The 15,239-nt window shown below is 44.2% G+C and overlaps 1 pseudogene; it reads left to right on the top strand.

Moving 5' to 3' along the window:
• Positions 1–13,407: 13,407 nt before the first annotated feature.
• Positions 13,408–15,015, top strand: LOC122403870 (annotated as a pseudogene).
• The last annotated feature ends 224 nt before the right edge of the window (positions 15,016–15,239 follow it).

Below are 15,239 nucleotides of genomic sequence, written 5' to 3'. Positions count from 1 at the left end.
CTTCGACGGCACGTCGGAGGATTTCCCGAGCTGGTTGAAACAGGTACGGATACTGCACGCGACCTACCGCCTGAACGACGATGAGGCGAAAATTCTAATAGGAATGAGATTTCAGGGGAAAGCTCGTGAATGGATGCACTCCCATCCTCGGTTCATCGAAATGAGCGTTGACGCCTTATTAGTGGAATTCGAAAATATGTTTCATCACAGACTCAGCACCATTGTCGCGCGTCAACGTTTCCAAGAACGCACTTGGAAACGGGGTGTGAGCCTTTCGAGAACTATTATCACGATAAGGTGATAAAAGCAAAAATCGCATCCCGAACGCAAACCAGATAGAGCTAGTCGATTATCTAGTAGCAGGAATACCGGACCAGATATTACGTAACCAGGCGAGGATGCACTGTTTCAGTACGCGCCGGAAGCGTTATTGCGAGCAGTGGTGTCGTGGGGAAAGATCTTCGAAAGACTCCCTCCCACCTCTTTGGGGAGAGGCGGGAGGGGTGTGTGGGATTCCCCGCGCCCATTATAACGGGCGCGGGACCTACCCATAAAAACCCCACGGTGACCCTTCCGCACGATTTGGGAGGATAAACGGTCCCCCCCGCGTAATCACATTGTCTCATAGCGGCAGGACGAGGTCCACTTCGACTCCTATCAGGAACCCCCCTCCCAGCCTGGGTCATGCGCCACGCCGAGGGGGCCGCCCGCGTCGCCTGACGCCCAGGCGACGCTCTCTCGCCACCAAACGAGCGCGAGCCTCAGCACGCCGCTGACGCTCGCGCTCCCTTCCCGCGGTCTCCTTCTGCAACATTACGATTTCGCAGAAGGAGGCCACGGCCCTCCACTTCTCCTCGCTGCCGAGCATGGCGCGCACCATGCCCGGCAGCGAGACATCCCGCCCGATGACGCCGATCAGGACACGGCGTTCACCCTCCCATGCAGCGCATACCTCGAGGGTATGTTCCGCCGTGTCCTGCTCAGCGTCACAATGGCAGCAACGCGCCGTCGGCTCCTTCCCTATCCGGCACAGGTATCTCCCGAAGCTGCCATGCCCCGAGAACACCTGTGCCATCCTGTAAGTGAGGCTTCCATGGCCTCTGTCCAGCCACTCACATAGGAGTGGCCGAACAGCCCCGACTGTCCGGTGCCCCGCGGTAGGCAGAGCCAACCGCTCTTGCCACGCGTGCACCACGGACTGCCGGGCCTGGCGCTTCAACTCGCCCCAAGCAGGTTCCTGCACACCCGGGACCGCCCCCACCCCCGCGCGACGGTCGACGCGGTGACGATACATCATCGCGTGCGACCGCGCGAGGAGATCCATGGGCGGCATCCCCGCAAGAACCGTCGCCGCCTCATGCGACACGGTCCGGTACCCGCGGACGACCCTTAGAGCCATCCGCCTCTGCACCCGACGCAGCATAGTCATGCTGCGCCGGGAGGCCGCCAGGTCGTCCGCCCAGACGGGGGCCCCGTATAGGGCCACCGACTGAACCATTGCCACATAGAGGCGGCGAACTCGGCCCGCCGGGCCCCCCCAGGTTGGGCAGAATCCGGCCCAAAGCCCCGACCATCCTCTCCAACCGGGGGACCAGGCAGCGGAAATGCTCCTCGAAGCGCCAGTGGCTATCGAGGATCAGCCCCAGATACCTCATCTGGGGCTTCACCTCGATATTAGCCTCACTCACCCGGATCAGTGTGGGCGTCGGATCCTGCCGAGGTGAATGGAACGCTATCACCTCGGTCTTATGGACCGCCACCGTCATCCCCATCCCTCTGATCCGGCCGACGACGCGTTGCGCTCCCTCCTCCGCGAGACGCTTGGGCCACCCCCCCAGTGCGCCCCGACGGCCAGCACCCAGTGTGTATCGTCTGCATAACACACGGCGCTGACGCCGTCGGGGAGGTCGGCCCGCAACGCTCGAAGACCGACCCCTGCGGAACCCCGCAGTACACCTCCCTCCGCATATGTCCATCCCGGCCAGGATACTCGATCCACCTGCCGCGGAGATAATCCCCGATGACCGCCCCGAGACCAGAGGGAACCCGATGATATTCGAGCCCCCTCCTTATCTCCTTCCAGGGCAGAGTGTTAAAGGCGTTGCCAGTTGCTAAAGACCCGTCGCCTCCTCCCCATATCGTCGCCACCAAGCCGTCCGCGTCGCCCACCCAATGTGGGTGAGCAGGCACGCGGTACGGCTCGGCGCCGACCGCCAGGCCAACCCCCCACTCGGTGAGGACTTGGGACATCATGTCCTGTGCCGCGCGGCAGTGGGCGAGTGGCCTGGAGGAGGAGGCGGGGTGCCATTATTTACCGGCCGTCCCAGCCACCTCCCGGCTGTCCGTCCCCGTGGCACCGTCCACCTCCATTGTGGACGATGCCAGCAACCGCGGTGCCTGAATCGGGGTGGGCCGCTTCTTCTTCCCTTTCCCGGAGGGAGGAGAGCACTTTTTGCTCCCCACCCTGTGATCGGCTGGCCTCCCCATGTTTATCTCCACTCGCGCCGATACCCACCCCACCAATACCCTCCTGGATTCCGCCACCTTACGGGCGGCGGAGAGGGGACACAGGGCCCACACCGACCCCAGGCCGGAAGGAGACCTGCGGAGTTCTCCGACCTGCATGTCTCCCTCAGAGCACTCACCCGCCCTCGCTAGGGCACGGGACACATCCTGTGCGGTGACCGAATCGTCCAGCCCACAAACGCGCATCTCTGTACGGTTCGTGGGCCGGGCGACCCGGCCACCCCGCTCGCCCAGCTGCTCCCGGTGCTTCTGAACGAGTCGGTCCGCCTTCTCGCCGCCCTCTGGACCGGGGATCTCCAGCAGGAGACCCCCGGTCACGGCCCTCTTCGCCCTCACGGAAGCGATGCCAAGCTCCTCCAGGGATATATTATCCCTGGCGAGCTGCATCGCCCCCGCGAGTGTCAGGTCGCCCCCCTGAGCAACGGTTAGCGTCGCTGCTGCCGTTTTGGGGAGGGCGCCCTGGTCGCACCTTCGCGGCCTTTCCCTCGGCCGCGGGCGGCAAGGGAGCAGGCCGCGGAAGGCCAACGCCTTGGAAAAACGGCGGAACGCCGTCACTTCGTTTATGACATCCAAACACTTGGGTTTTAGCATAGAACCAAACCACTTCGCTTAGCATTTCAATCACCATATAGTTCGCTTTTAGAAATTAGTACAGATCGTCTTACAACACAGTCTGCGTGTAGATTCGGTCACGTGTATATTCCTTGTTGAGTTTTAATCAACATAGAAACCAATTCGTCTAGTTAGTCCCTTGAAAAGGGATGGTCCTTCGAACCTTTCGTTTACCACGATACTACTGTCGATACCACTTCAAGTTCGGATTAAACACATACTAACAGAACCGTTATTAAGTTTTCAAATATACTTAAATTGAAAGATGTGAAAAAGATTTCGCGCGTACGCAGCTATTCGCAGGTTGCTGTCTTAATAATTTCTTAACAAAATTTCAATCAACAAATTGGTATTCTTGATTTTGGTCTCTAGAATCTCCCATTAAAATTTTCTCAGGGGTGGCCAAACACCCTGTATAACTATTCATTAATATCTACAGCTCGAGTATTAATAATTATTATGATTTATCAAAACAATAATTGTGTTTAAATATCGCGTTAATTCGAAACATACAAGAATAGTGGAATATTATTCGTCACCCGGTATTGTTTTTCTGCGTATGTAACCCGACTCGAGAACGTTCGGTTCTCGTGTCCGCTACGCGAAAACAAGACAGGTTATAAAAACTGTCTCATACGGATTTCTTCGAAACATCACGTGATTCGACGAAACTACGCGTGATTTCGAGCTAACGTCTCGGCGCGTGTAGAAAGAGAAGGTACGACAATAATAAGTTGGACAAAGACGATTCAAATTCGTCTACAGAGCCGCTAGTCGTGATGATTCTCCCCTCCGAATTTGACTAGCCGGCTAGATCGTCACTCTTATACTTGGAACCGCAGTGAGCAGATGGGCATACGATCCCGCTCGTAATTCCAAGACTTTCGAATAGTTTCGAGTCACTCGAACTTGTCGGACGAAATTGTAAACGTGGGGCAGGAAGTTCAAATACGAACAGGATTGTAAAACATGCCCATACCGTGAACTTCCACAACCCGTTTACTATTTAAAAGAGACGTAACGTGAACAACAAGTTCAATACGGAACGGATTTCAAAACAATCCTATCCGCGTTGAACTTGCACATGACGTTCAATACGGAAACGGGTTGTAAAACAACCCCATCCCGTGAACCTCCGTAGGACGTTCAATACGGAACGGGTTGTGTAAAACCAACCCCATCCCGTGAACCTCCGTAGGACGTTCAATACGGAACAGGGTTGTGAAACCAACCCCATCCCGTGAACTTCCGTCAGAGCCGTTTACCAATTAAACAGATCAGGTCGGAACACGACCTGATCCAAAGACTGTAAAGATCTCGCAGGTTATAATCCGAGATTTTCGAATTCAGCAGTGGGTACGATCCACCTCAGCCTGAATACAGACACGTATCGCTGTAATCAGAGGTCGTGTCCGAAGTATTCAGCAGTGGCTACGACCCACCTTTGTCTGAAAAAAAGGAACAAAAAAAACACGTATCGCTGTAATCAGGGGTCGTGTCGGAGGTATCGAGGTTGACCCTCGAACCTCCTTGACTGTCAAACGGCTCGGAAACCCACAATCCAGGGGCGTATAAAATACCCTGGGTGGCTTTGCCATCTTCCAGTCGAAGTGTGGGACAATTTAACTCCCAGCTTACAGGCGAATCGCGAGAACACGCCCAAAGATCGCCAGCCTAGTACGGTCGCTGCGCGTAGGACGTTGATTCATTAAGCAACGTGGTGTCAGGCCCAATAGTAAGTCGACCCAAGGGCGCCGTTGGCAAACCGCACCACACCGTGCCCGTACGCACGTAAGAAGGTGGTAAAGGGCCAAGGACCGGGTACGGTTGCAGCCTTACAACCTCCATCCGTTACCCTCTCCTACGACAGTCGATACCAGCAGTCGAGGAAAGAAACGAGGTTGAATCTCGTCTTCCCCAAAACTGCAATCAGACGTTTCCCGGTTTAAAGGGAACGACACACAAACATATACAGTCCACTAGCTTAGCTGCGTAACGCGGCGGCTGAGTTTCCCGCTCCTGAGTGCGACAAGCACAACCAGGGAGCGCAGTGAACATTAAAACGAGACGGAGAGAGTGACAAACGTTACCGTATATTTACACCTCGTTCCGTCTCTTTTGTTTCAGAACAGCGTGACGCGAGCACACGCCAGACGCCGGTCAGACAGGCGAGGTTTTGTCGCGTATAATCTAATTAAGACAGGCTGTTCGCATTTAAAGGTCCACAATAAACGACGTCGTCGAACTCTTTCGACGACGTGAAATATATATAACGTGTGACAATTACTTTTCCATCCTCCTATTCCCTCGTGATCCGGACCCCCGTTAGACGAGGTTCTCAAATCAGTGTTTGAGCCCTCCACATTCTAACAATTGGTATACAATATATAATCCCAATAATATCACATAAAATTTATTATTTATATACTCATAAATATATAAATAATTTATAATATATGAATAAAACGACGCTCGACAGGAGCCGATACATTCAATATACAGTATTAATTTGTGATCAACTACTTCAAATTATCAGGAATGGGGGTTTTGAATAACACAATGGTCATCGAATGATTTGCGGTTAATTCGTTCATCACGAATCATACTGTTACGTATGCCGAACGTTCGTTCCCCCAATTTTTCCGTACCACTTGCGTGCATTAGGAAAACGCCCTGCTACCTTATCTACCCTTTGGAATGTAGAAATCAGTTCCTACGAAATGCAGCTGCTCGGTGACAAACGAAGTTCAGAGATTACCAAATATGGTAATGTCCAACGTGCATCTGAATCCACCCCCACAGATTGTTGGGTATATAAACCCCTTGGTTTCCTTACTCAGGGGATCAGAATCGTACAGTTACGTTTAGAGTTAACATCGCGTCTCGTTACGCTGTCCACGGTTCTGACAGTCAGTTGCATCTCGTGAGATCGGGCTACAGTACCCTTTCGTATCAATTTTAAACCATATAGAATCCGTGAACCGGCATAAATTCTATTACGGCCTTTATTGTCAACCGACTTACCCCCGCATCGCCAGTGCGTCAACACCGCGCAAGATCATTTTAGGTAAATATAATCATTTTTTGAACGCGACATAACTGACACAAGACACTTATATCTTACTTGTTGGTTTAAGAATATATCTAGTTTTATTATTAAATCAGAGTTACCTAACTTTTTTAATCCATCATTATACAGGGTGTCCCGTAAATAGTGTAAGAACCGGAAATGGGGGGTAGCTGAGACGATTCTGAACAACAATTTCCTTTGCAAAAATGTCGGATGGAGCTTCGTTTTTGAATTATTAACGAAAAACACTGACCAATCACGGCGCTCGCCTTCTGCGTGCTCAGGGCCGTCCGACCTCGGAGAGCCACCGCGCCGGGTAGGTAGCAAGATGCGCGTTGAAGATACATCGAGGAACGAATACAAATAATTAAAAATACTACCACTGTTTAAATATGTTGAAAACTATTTAAATTCGCGTTCGTCCGTGAAATATTATTTCTCGGCCGCGAGTCCCGTATCCGTTTGTGTACGTGACATTCCGGAAGGTTAAGCTGTCGCCGAGTTCGTTCGGCGTACAGACAGTTTAAAACCGCGGCCGTTTACGTGTTTTGTACGCTGACCTCACGCGAAGATTCGCTTCAAACGCCATTTAAACGGCATAGTGACGTCAGCATCGAGAGAGAGAACCGTATCGTTAATTGAAAAGAGATCGACAATCAGATTCGACAGCGCCACGTCGCGACGACGAGGCGCGACCGAGTCTTCGTCTGTCGATGCTCGTCGATTTTGGAAATTATTCACGAGCCGACTGCCAACGGGAGCGGATCCCAGACGATCTCGCTCCTCAAGTACGCGCTCCGCCGAGCAAGCAAACAGCTTCTCGGCAAGAAATAATAAATTTGGACTCTGTAAAGAATTCTCATCGTTGCTGCGATTTGAAATTTCAAAAAAAAGAACAATCACTTTAGCAAAGGAAGTGGTCTAGTGCACGCAGCGCGTGACGTGACCGCGGACGCGAGAAGTTGATTGTACGTTGCAGTCGTTGCCGCGACCGCGACGTAAGGGGACTCAGGGTGCACGCACCTAGAATCCCTTTAAAGCTATACGGCTTTGGAGCCTCCCAAAGGTCCTACCGATAGTTCGGTACCGCCTCGTGGAGAGCTCTCCGTGCAAAGGTCACTGCGAACCCTATCCGAAAACCCGTTGGTGTACGAGTCGACCGTACACCCACCGGCGGAGTTCGGATTCTAAAGCGCCTCCCACTCTTCACGCCGCCTACCACATACGGTCCCCGTACAAACGGTCGCCGAGTAGGCTTTATAGTGAGGGTGGACCTGCTTGGGATTCCTACTGTAAATTCGCTTACTGCACAGTCCCCGAAATAATCGGTCGCTGTGTAGTAGTTATAAAGCGTTGTAGGAAATTCCCTTGCACGACGTACCTACGTCGATCTGCGCGGTGAGCGTGCTCACGGGATCCACCCACTTGGAGCTTTACGACCTCCATTTGGTGACCCGTCCGTAGCGACACAGAGCCTCCGACAGTTACGAGTCAATTCTCCGCTGTTCAGGGCGAAAGTCTCGTCGATCGTTTTAATTAATAACGATTCGCGAGCAACAATAAAATACAATCCACTTGCTTACGCTTAACGACAGCTGATCTCCCCCCTCCAAGCGCGACGATAGTCGCGAGGAGAGCGAGGCGAACAGCTGACGAGCGTATTTACGATACGTGCAATCACGTATTTAATTCTGGTCGATCCTTTGTTTCAGCAATCAAGGATCGAACCCCTCAGGCAACACCGGCGAGGCCTTCCACCCCCCTGGCCGTTGCTGAAAAATTATATTTATTTTTTTTGGTGTATTTGATTTTTTTTACGTTTTTTAATTTTTGTAAAAAATAAACGGTTTGTCGCTTTGCGACAAACGAAAAGATAAATCAAATTTGTACAAGTTCTCTTTCCCTGTCAACTCCCTCATTCCGGACCTCGGTTAGAACCCTTAGATTCTAACAACCACTGCAATTGTTACCTAATTCGTTAATTACTACGTAATTAGTACGTAAATTACTAAATCGAATTTATTAATTATTTGTATTCGCTGTTTCCAAGGAAGAAGTAATAAAATCTCGGAATTTTTAGGAAATTAACTCTTCGCGCTCGAGTGACGCTTCTCGCCAGCAGAGTGTTTTAAAATTAAAATAAGAATTATCATCAGAAAATTAAAATAAATACGGTAAGAACCATTTGTAACCGTTTGTTATTAAAAACTGTACTGGAAAAGCAGACTGGATTTCTGTGTACCGAAACATTCCTCAAATGCAAAGGGTTAATAGAGAAATAATTGAAATTCGACTTACCCATTCATCTGCAAGTTGACCTACTGCGCTGACAATAGGGCCCGGTCACTGCACCCGCTTTTCAAACCGAAAACACTTTACAGCACGGTCACTCGCACTTTTCACTTTCACATACCGGTGCATTCCGTTGCACCCTTCTTCGATTGTTGCTCCTTCCTGGGTTGATGGCGGTGTCTGGATGTTACTCCTTCCTGAATTCTTGTTGCTCCCTGAATTGTTGCTCCTTCCTGGATTGTTGCTTCTTCGAAACCTTGTTCCCTTCAGGATTGTTGTTCCTTTTCGCTGGGATAATGGGCGCGATACGTGCAGGGCGGCTTTCTTCGCGTTCCCCTTGGACTCCGCGAAAACGAAGAACGAATGATAATACTCTGCGTTTGTTCGTTCCATCGCGTGTGTCCGCTCCTGTTCAGAAACGCGGAGGTTCTGTGAAAAATTTTGACTGACAAATTGCATTTCCCTCCCCGAAAAAGTCTCAGGTACGGCAACCCATTGTCGCGCGACTCGGAATTACCTGCGATCGACGAACGTGCCGTGTATCGCACAAAGCCAAACGTCCCTTCGGCTAGTTGACCCTGGCGGAGTTATTTTTTTATTACTGCAAAACTGCCGCAAATGTTTGCTGCTAACCGTGCGTTCGGCTCTTCTATTCGAATTTTTAAGATTCACCGTTAATATTTTTGTACACAAAACATATTTAATTGTACAACAAAAATATTTGACGAAAATATTAAAAAATATTTCTTCTTGGAATTTTTATTTCAGAAATAAAAACTAGAAGAAATATTATTTAATATTTTTGTTAAATATTTTTGTTTTTTGTTGCTACAATATTTTTTATTATCGCATATTATCTATTATATACTGCCTCCTTCTTTGTGGAGTATTTTTTATAAACAATACCTTTTTATTTATAATCTTAAATTTAAAAGCATGGAATTTTTCATGGTATATTCTTCTTTCTTCTTTACAACAAATTTTCCATGAAAAAATATTCACGGTGAATCTGAAAAATTCGATTAGAAGAGTCGACCGTACGGTTAGCAGCAAACATTTGCGGCAAACATGGTCTGCACCTTCGCCGATCGCAGGTAATTCCGAGTCACGCGACAATGGGTAGCCGTACATGGAACTTTTTTCGGGGAGGGAAATGCAATTTGTCAGTCAAAATTTTTCACAGAACCTCCGCGTTTCTGAACAGGAGCGGACACACGCGATGGAAGCGAACAAACGCAGAGTATTATCATTCGTTCTTCGTTTTCGCGGAGTCCAAGGGGAACGCGAAGAAAGCCGCCCGCACGTATCGCGCCCATTATCCCAGCGAAAAGGAACAACAATCCTGAAGGGAGCAAGGTTCGAAGAAGCAACAATCCAGGAAGGAGCAACAATTCATGGAGCAACAAGAATTCAGGAAGGAGTAACAATTCAGGAGGGAGCAACATCCAGACACCGCCATCAACCCAGGAAGGAGCAACAATCGAAGAAGGGTGCAACGGAACGCACGGTATGTGAAAGTGAAAAGTGCGAGTGACCGTGCTGTAAAGTGTTTTCGGGGTGAAAAGCGGTGCAGTGACCGGGCTGACCCATCAGCTGATTTTCGTTCGGGTCTTCGACCTTGCCGTGATCGACAGCGGTGCATTGGCCGGGCCCTATTGTCAGCGCAGTAGGTCAACTTGCAGATGAATGGGTAAGTCGAATTTCAATTATTTCTCTATTAACCCTTTGCATTCGAGGAATGTTTCGGTACACAGAAATCCAGTCTGCTTTTCCAGTACAGTTTTTAATAACAAACGGTTACAAATGGTTCTTACCGTATTTATTTTAATTTTCTGATGATAATTTTATTTTAATTTTAAAAACACTCTGCTGGCGAGAAGCGTCACTCGAGTGGCGAAGGGTTAATTTCCTAAAAATTCCGAGATTTTATTCCTTCTTCCTTGGAAACAGCGAATACAAATAATTAATAAATTCGATTTAGTAATTTACGTACTAATTACGTAGTAATTAACGAATTAGGTAACATTGCAGTGGTAGTATTTTTAATTATTTGTATTCGTTCCTCGATGTATCTTCAACGCGCATCTTGCTACCTACCCGGCGCGGTGGCTCTCCGAGGTCGGACGGCCCTGAGCACGCGGAAGGCGAGCGCCGTGATTGGTCAGTGTTTTTCGTTAATAATTCAAAAACGAAGCTCCATCCGACATTTTTGCAAAGGAAATTGTTGTTCAGAATCGTCTCAGCTACCCCCCATTTCCGGTTCTTACACTATTTACGGGACACCCTGTATAAAGCGATTATTATTAGTTAAACGTTCCCACAATAATATAACCTTACCGCTCGGGTTATATTATATTTAATAATTGAAAGTTCGAGGTCAATTACATATCCTGAATCCAAATACAAATTCTTACAACCCAGTGGCTCCTCGATTACGCATCGAGTTCGTCCACGCAATCTAATACCATCCTAGCGGCTCCCCGATTACGCATCGGGTTCGTCCGCATCCTACAGCTCCCTGATTACGCATCAGGTTCGTCTGTGATTTATCCAACCTCCCCAGCAGTTCCTCGATTACGCATCGAGTTCGTTCGCGTTTGTTCCAACCTCCTAGCAGAACCCCGATTTCGCATTGGATTCGTCTGCGTCGTTATCAACCATCCTAGTGACTCCCCGATTACGCATCGGGTTCGTTCACGACATTACAACCCCTCCTACGGCTCCCTGGTTTCGCACCAGGTTCGTCCGTAAGTGACTCCATCCTAGAGGCTCCCTGATTATCGCATCAGGTTCGTCCTCGTTATCAACTATCCTAGCGGCTCCCCGATCTTGCATCGGGTTCGTCCGTGCACCTCACTAACAAATTGATACCATATTCCATACTCTCTCTTGCACTCGCAGGCCACGCGCGCTGCACGGCCCTGGCTCGTAACAATACAGAAAACGATTATTTAACAATTGTTCCAAACGAAGTGCGAAGAAGAAAGAAACTTTACTTTGGAGTCAAGTAAGAACATACTTGGTTATACATTAAAAATCATGAGCCTTAAAAAGATAACCAAATGTACAATTTTGTCTCGCGTCGCTGATTTGTTTGATCCTCTTCGGTTTGCTCGGACCTGCTATAGTAAAAGTCAACATTTTCATGCAAAAACTTTGGCACTTCACAATTAATTAGGACGAATCATTACCAGAAACATTACATTCAGAATGGATAGAGCTTGAAGCACAATTGATTAAAATCAAAAACTGTCTATCCGTCACAGAATCTGGCCATCAAGTCATCTCTCTACGGTACATACTTGTGTACATAGGCGCATTCAAAAAAGTTTCTTTTTTTTTAGTAGTCACAATATGATCACGGAGTTTTGAAACGTATATTTCCGTTTAAAAAATTTTTGTAATTTTTTCATTATGGTACTTATATCTAAATAGGTTGAAAAGTAAAAATGCTCGGGCAGTCAAACTCGAAATCATATACCGATTGTCGCAAGGTTTGAATTTCAATTGTTGCAAGAGCGAAAAAGAAAGGCACACACTCGTCTTCTTTCTCGATTCCCCGAAGTTGCGCGAAGTGCCAAACTTACACACGCACAGTCCGTGCAGTAGTGGTATGTGTCTGCTTTTTCCACCACTTCGTTAAAGCCTTAAGCATCGTTACTAGAGTCTATATAATCCAGTTCGTTAAGGCTACGAAAACAATATTGTGATTACTTGAAATAATTTATTATTTTGTGAAGCATTTTGTGAGCCTTTAATAGTTTTATTGATCGACGAAAATTTGGATAATGGCTGGAATTGTGCTTTCTGGGGTAGTACTGTAAAAAAAATGTCTTCAAACGACGGCTCAGGTAAGATTATATTTAAACAGTTGTTTTTTATACTTTTATAATCTGGGTAAGTATTTTGAACTTGGTCTCTATTATTTGTACAGTATAATTATCTCAAGTTCATTTTAATTGTTTATTGCAAAGAAAAATATTATAAGATGGAAAATGTATGTTATTTACTGTTTAATTATTTCTTAATAAGTAATTAAAATATCAGTTTTAAAATTTATTTAATACATTTTAGAAAATCAAATATCATGAACCATTGAATATGTTGCGACATTCAAGTCATTTCTTGAACACAAATAGATTAAATATAATGTGGTTCTGTTTATTTTTTAGAACGTTTTTAGAAAGTTAATATACATTAAAGCTCAAGTTATATATTTTTAGAAATTTCTCTCTTATCTCTGGTTGAATCTCAGTATAGACAGATATTAAATACCCATACAAACTAATTAATGTTCCTTTACATAAAAATACAGAACTCTAATTTACATAAATTTTTTATTATGGTACTATTTATTTGTTTATTTTGTTAACCTTTTAACACAGTTACTCACATATATGTGCATATATGTAAACAGTACATATAACTACGTTAATAATAATTCGGAGGTTCACTTATTTTAGACATTGATTTCTACATCTCCCTTCATGATATTTACACTAAAAGTATAGAGTTTGTTCTGATCATTTCTTACTTTGATTTTGATAAGACAAGTATTAGCATACTGAAAGAGTCAGCTGTATGTGTAATTTTATTGTTTTTGTGACAGGCAAACATTTGTAATAAGGATATATGTGAGTTTAAAATACGTTTTATGTTTTCAAAGTAAATATAAATTAATTTCATCATATAAATGCATGACCAAATACTTTTTTAGCTATAGTAGGATTATTTATATTTGAATAACAAACCCTGTGATCGTGGTAGCATCAACTATAAAAGTATTATTCTTTTGTATACTTATATTATTAAAACAAAAATTAATATATAAAGTGTATACAAAGTTTAATTAGAAATTGTTATTTCAGAATCATATAGGAAATGTAAGGCATATGGAAAAAAGGGCCATGTTTTACAAAAAACACAGCAGATAGTTCTAATTTATTTCTTACCATTTAGATTTACATATTTACTTACATAATACATCTGCAGTGTTACCTACTCGTACAACTCATACAGTTTCAACAAATTATGTTCTAACACAGCCAAAAATGGAAATGAATGTTTAAATTTATTATACAGGAACTTTGAAAAATAATGTCATTATTGATTATGAAACTTGTATTCCATCTATTCTCTCTCTCTTGGAACCAGTTTCAGAAGCGACATAAAAATTTCATTACTCTAGTGTTTTGAAACAGTTGACTAAGAAACAAAACTTGATCAAAAACCAAGTGTAATTATGCAATCAGTATAAAACAGTTTAAAATTGTTCTTTAATCTTGTATTTACTAAAGTGGGTTTCCATTAAATATATTTGGCAAGTTAAGAAATTATAAAAAGATTAAGAAGGCCACATTTCCACTTTTTAATACACCACGTTTTAAGTCCTTCAATTTGATGCCACTTGTTGAAAAATTAGAGGTATGTACATGTGTAATTGGTAAAAATGAATTGTGAAATAAATAATTGTATAATACAATTTATGCATTGTAGATCCCTAGCATTACATGGTTAAAGAAATATACAAAGCACACACGTACAATTGCTTGTTATAGCAAAATTTGTAAGTGGTTTTTTATACTGGATTTCTTATAAAAATATTACATACTCAGTTTTTCATGTAATGAACGACTTTCTCTTCAACCAATAATGAGAGATTATATATTACACGTTCAACATGGCACAATATTCAAAGAAATTTATCCGATACATTCAAATTGTTTACAACCCCAATATTATATTAATAGGTGGCAACCACCATAGGTGTCTATAAATTATGTCCCAAACGTTCTAGCATACGGCCTTTATTTGTATCAGTGTAAGTAAATACTTTATGCTGTAATAAATTATTAAAACTCAAAATTCATTGAAACTTTATTTTATAATTTCTTATTTGTTAGGCATCAACCAATGATCAATGTAATTTAAATGTAATTTTTAAGTTTCTAAAACAATTACACAACACAGAATATGGATTAACTAATTTTAAAGAGGAATGGACATCAATTATCCGCTACAAAAATGATTCAAAGATTGAAAAATTGCATATTGTGTCTAGTGATGTAGTGGATGCATTTGGTGCAATAATACAGGGTATGACTTTTTTACATCAAATATTTTTTGTGTATATCAATATATACAAAATAACTATTTATATTCAGGTCGCTTGTATGATATTATACAGTTACTTTGTGAAAAACTTCCTAATCAGTTAATGCTAAACAGTATCGTGTTAAAAGTAAAAATTATGTATACAATGGTAGCGTATGTTACATAGAATATTTTTCTGGTCCACATTTACAATTGCCTATAGCACCTGAGAGACTATTTAAGAGACCATATACAAATGATAGCAACTCTAAAGTGGTATTAAAAAGTTGGTTGCTAACAAATTAGGAATTACATATTTCATCAAAGGGTACAGTAAATTAATTGAAACAGATGTTATATAGAAACTATTAAACTTAAATAAAGTTTAATTCTTTATAACAACATTTACAACGATTAAGCAGGCATTATTTAAAACATGATATGTTTAAAATATTGATATTTTAATTTGCAGGTCAAATACGTACTAAAATTTATATTATAGGAAAAGGAGTTGTCCAAGGTGCAATATTATCACCTATTTTATCAGACATTTATTATAATTTTATATTGCATAAACATATGGCAATATTCATAAACTGTGGTAAAATTATAAGATATGTGGATGATATTTTGTATATGTAACAGA

The sequence above is a fragment of the Colletes gigas genome, unplaced genomic scaffold, assembly GCF_013123115.1.
Source record: "Colletes gigas isolate AHSC1104 unplaced genomic scaffold, ASM1312311v1 Colletes_gigas_Sc00081, whole genome shotgun sequence".
In the NCBI taxonomy this organism is placed as follows: domain Eukaryota; kingdom Metazoa; phylum Arthropoda; class Insecta; order Hymenoptera; family Colletidae; genus Colletes; species Colletes gigas.
Note: the sequence above shows the minus strand (reverse complement) of the source record. Positions and strands in the feature narration are given on the sequence as shown.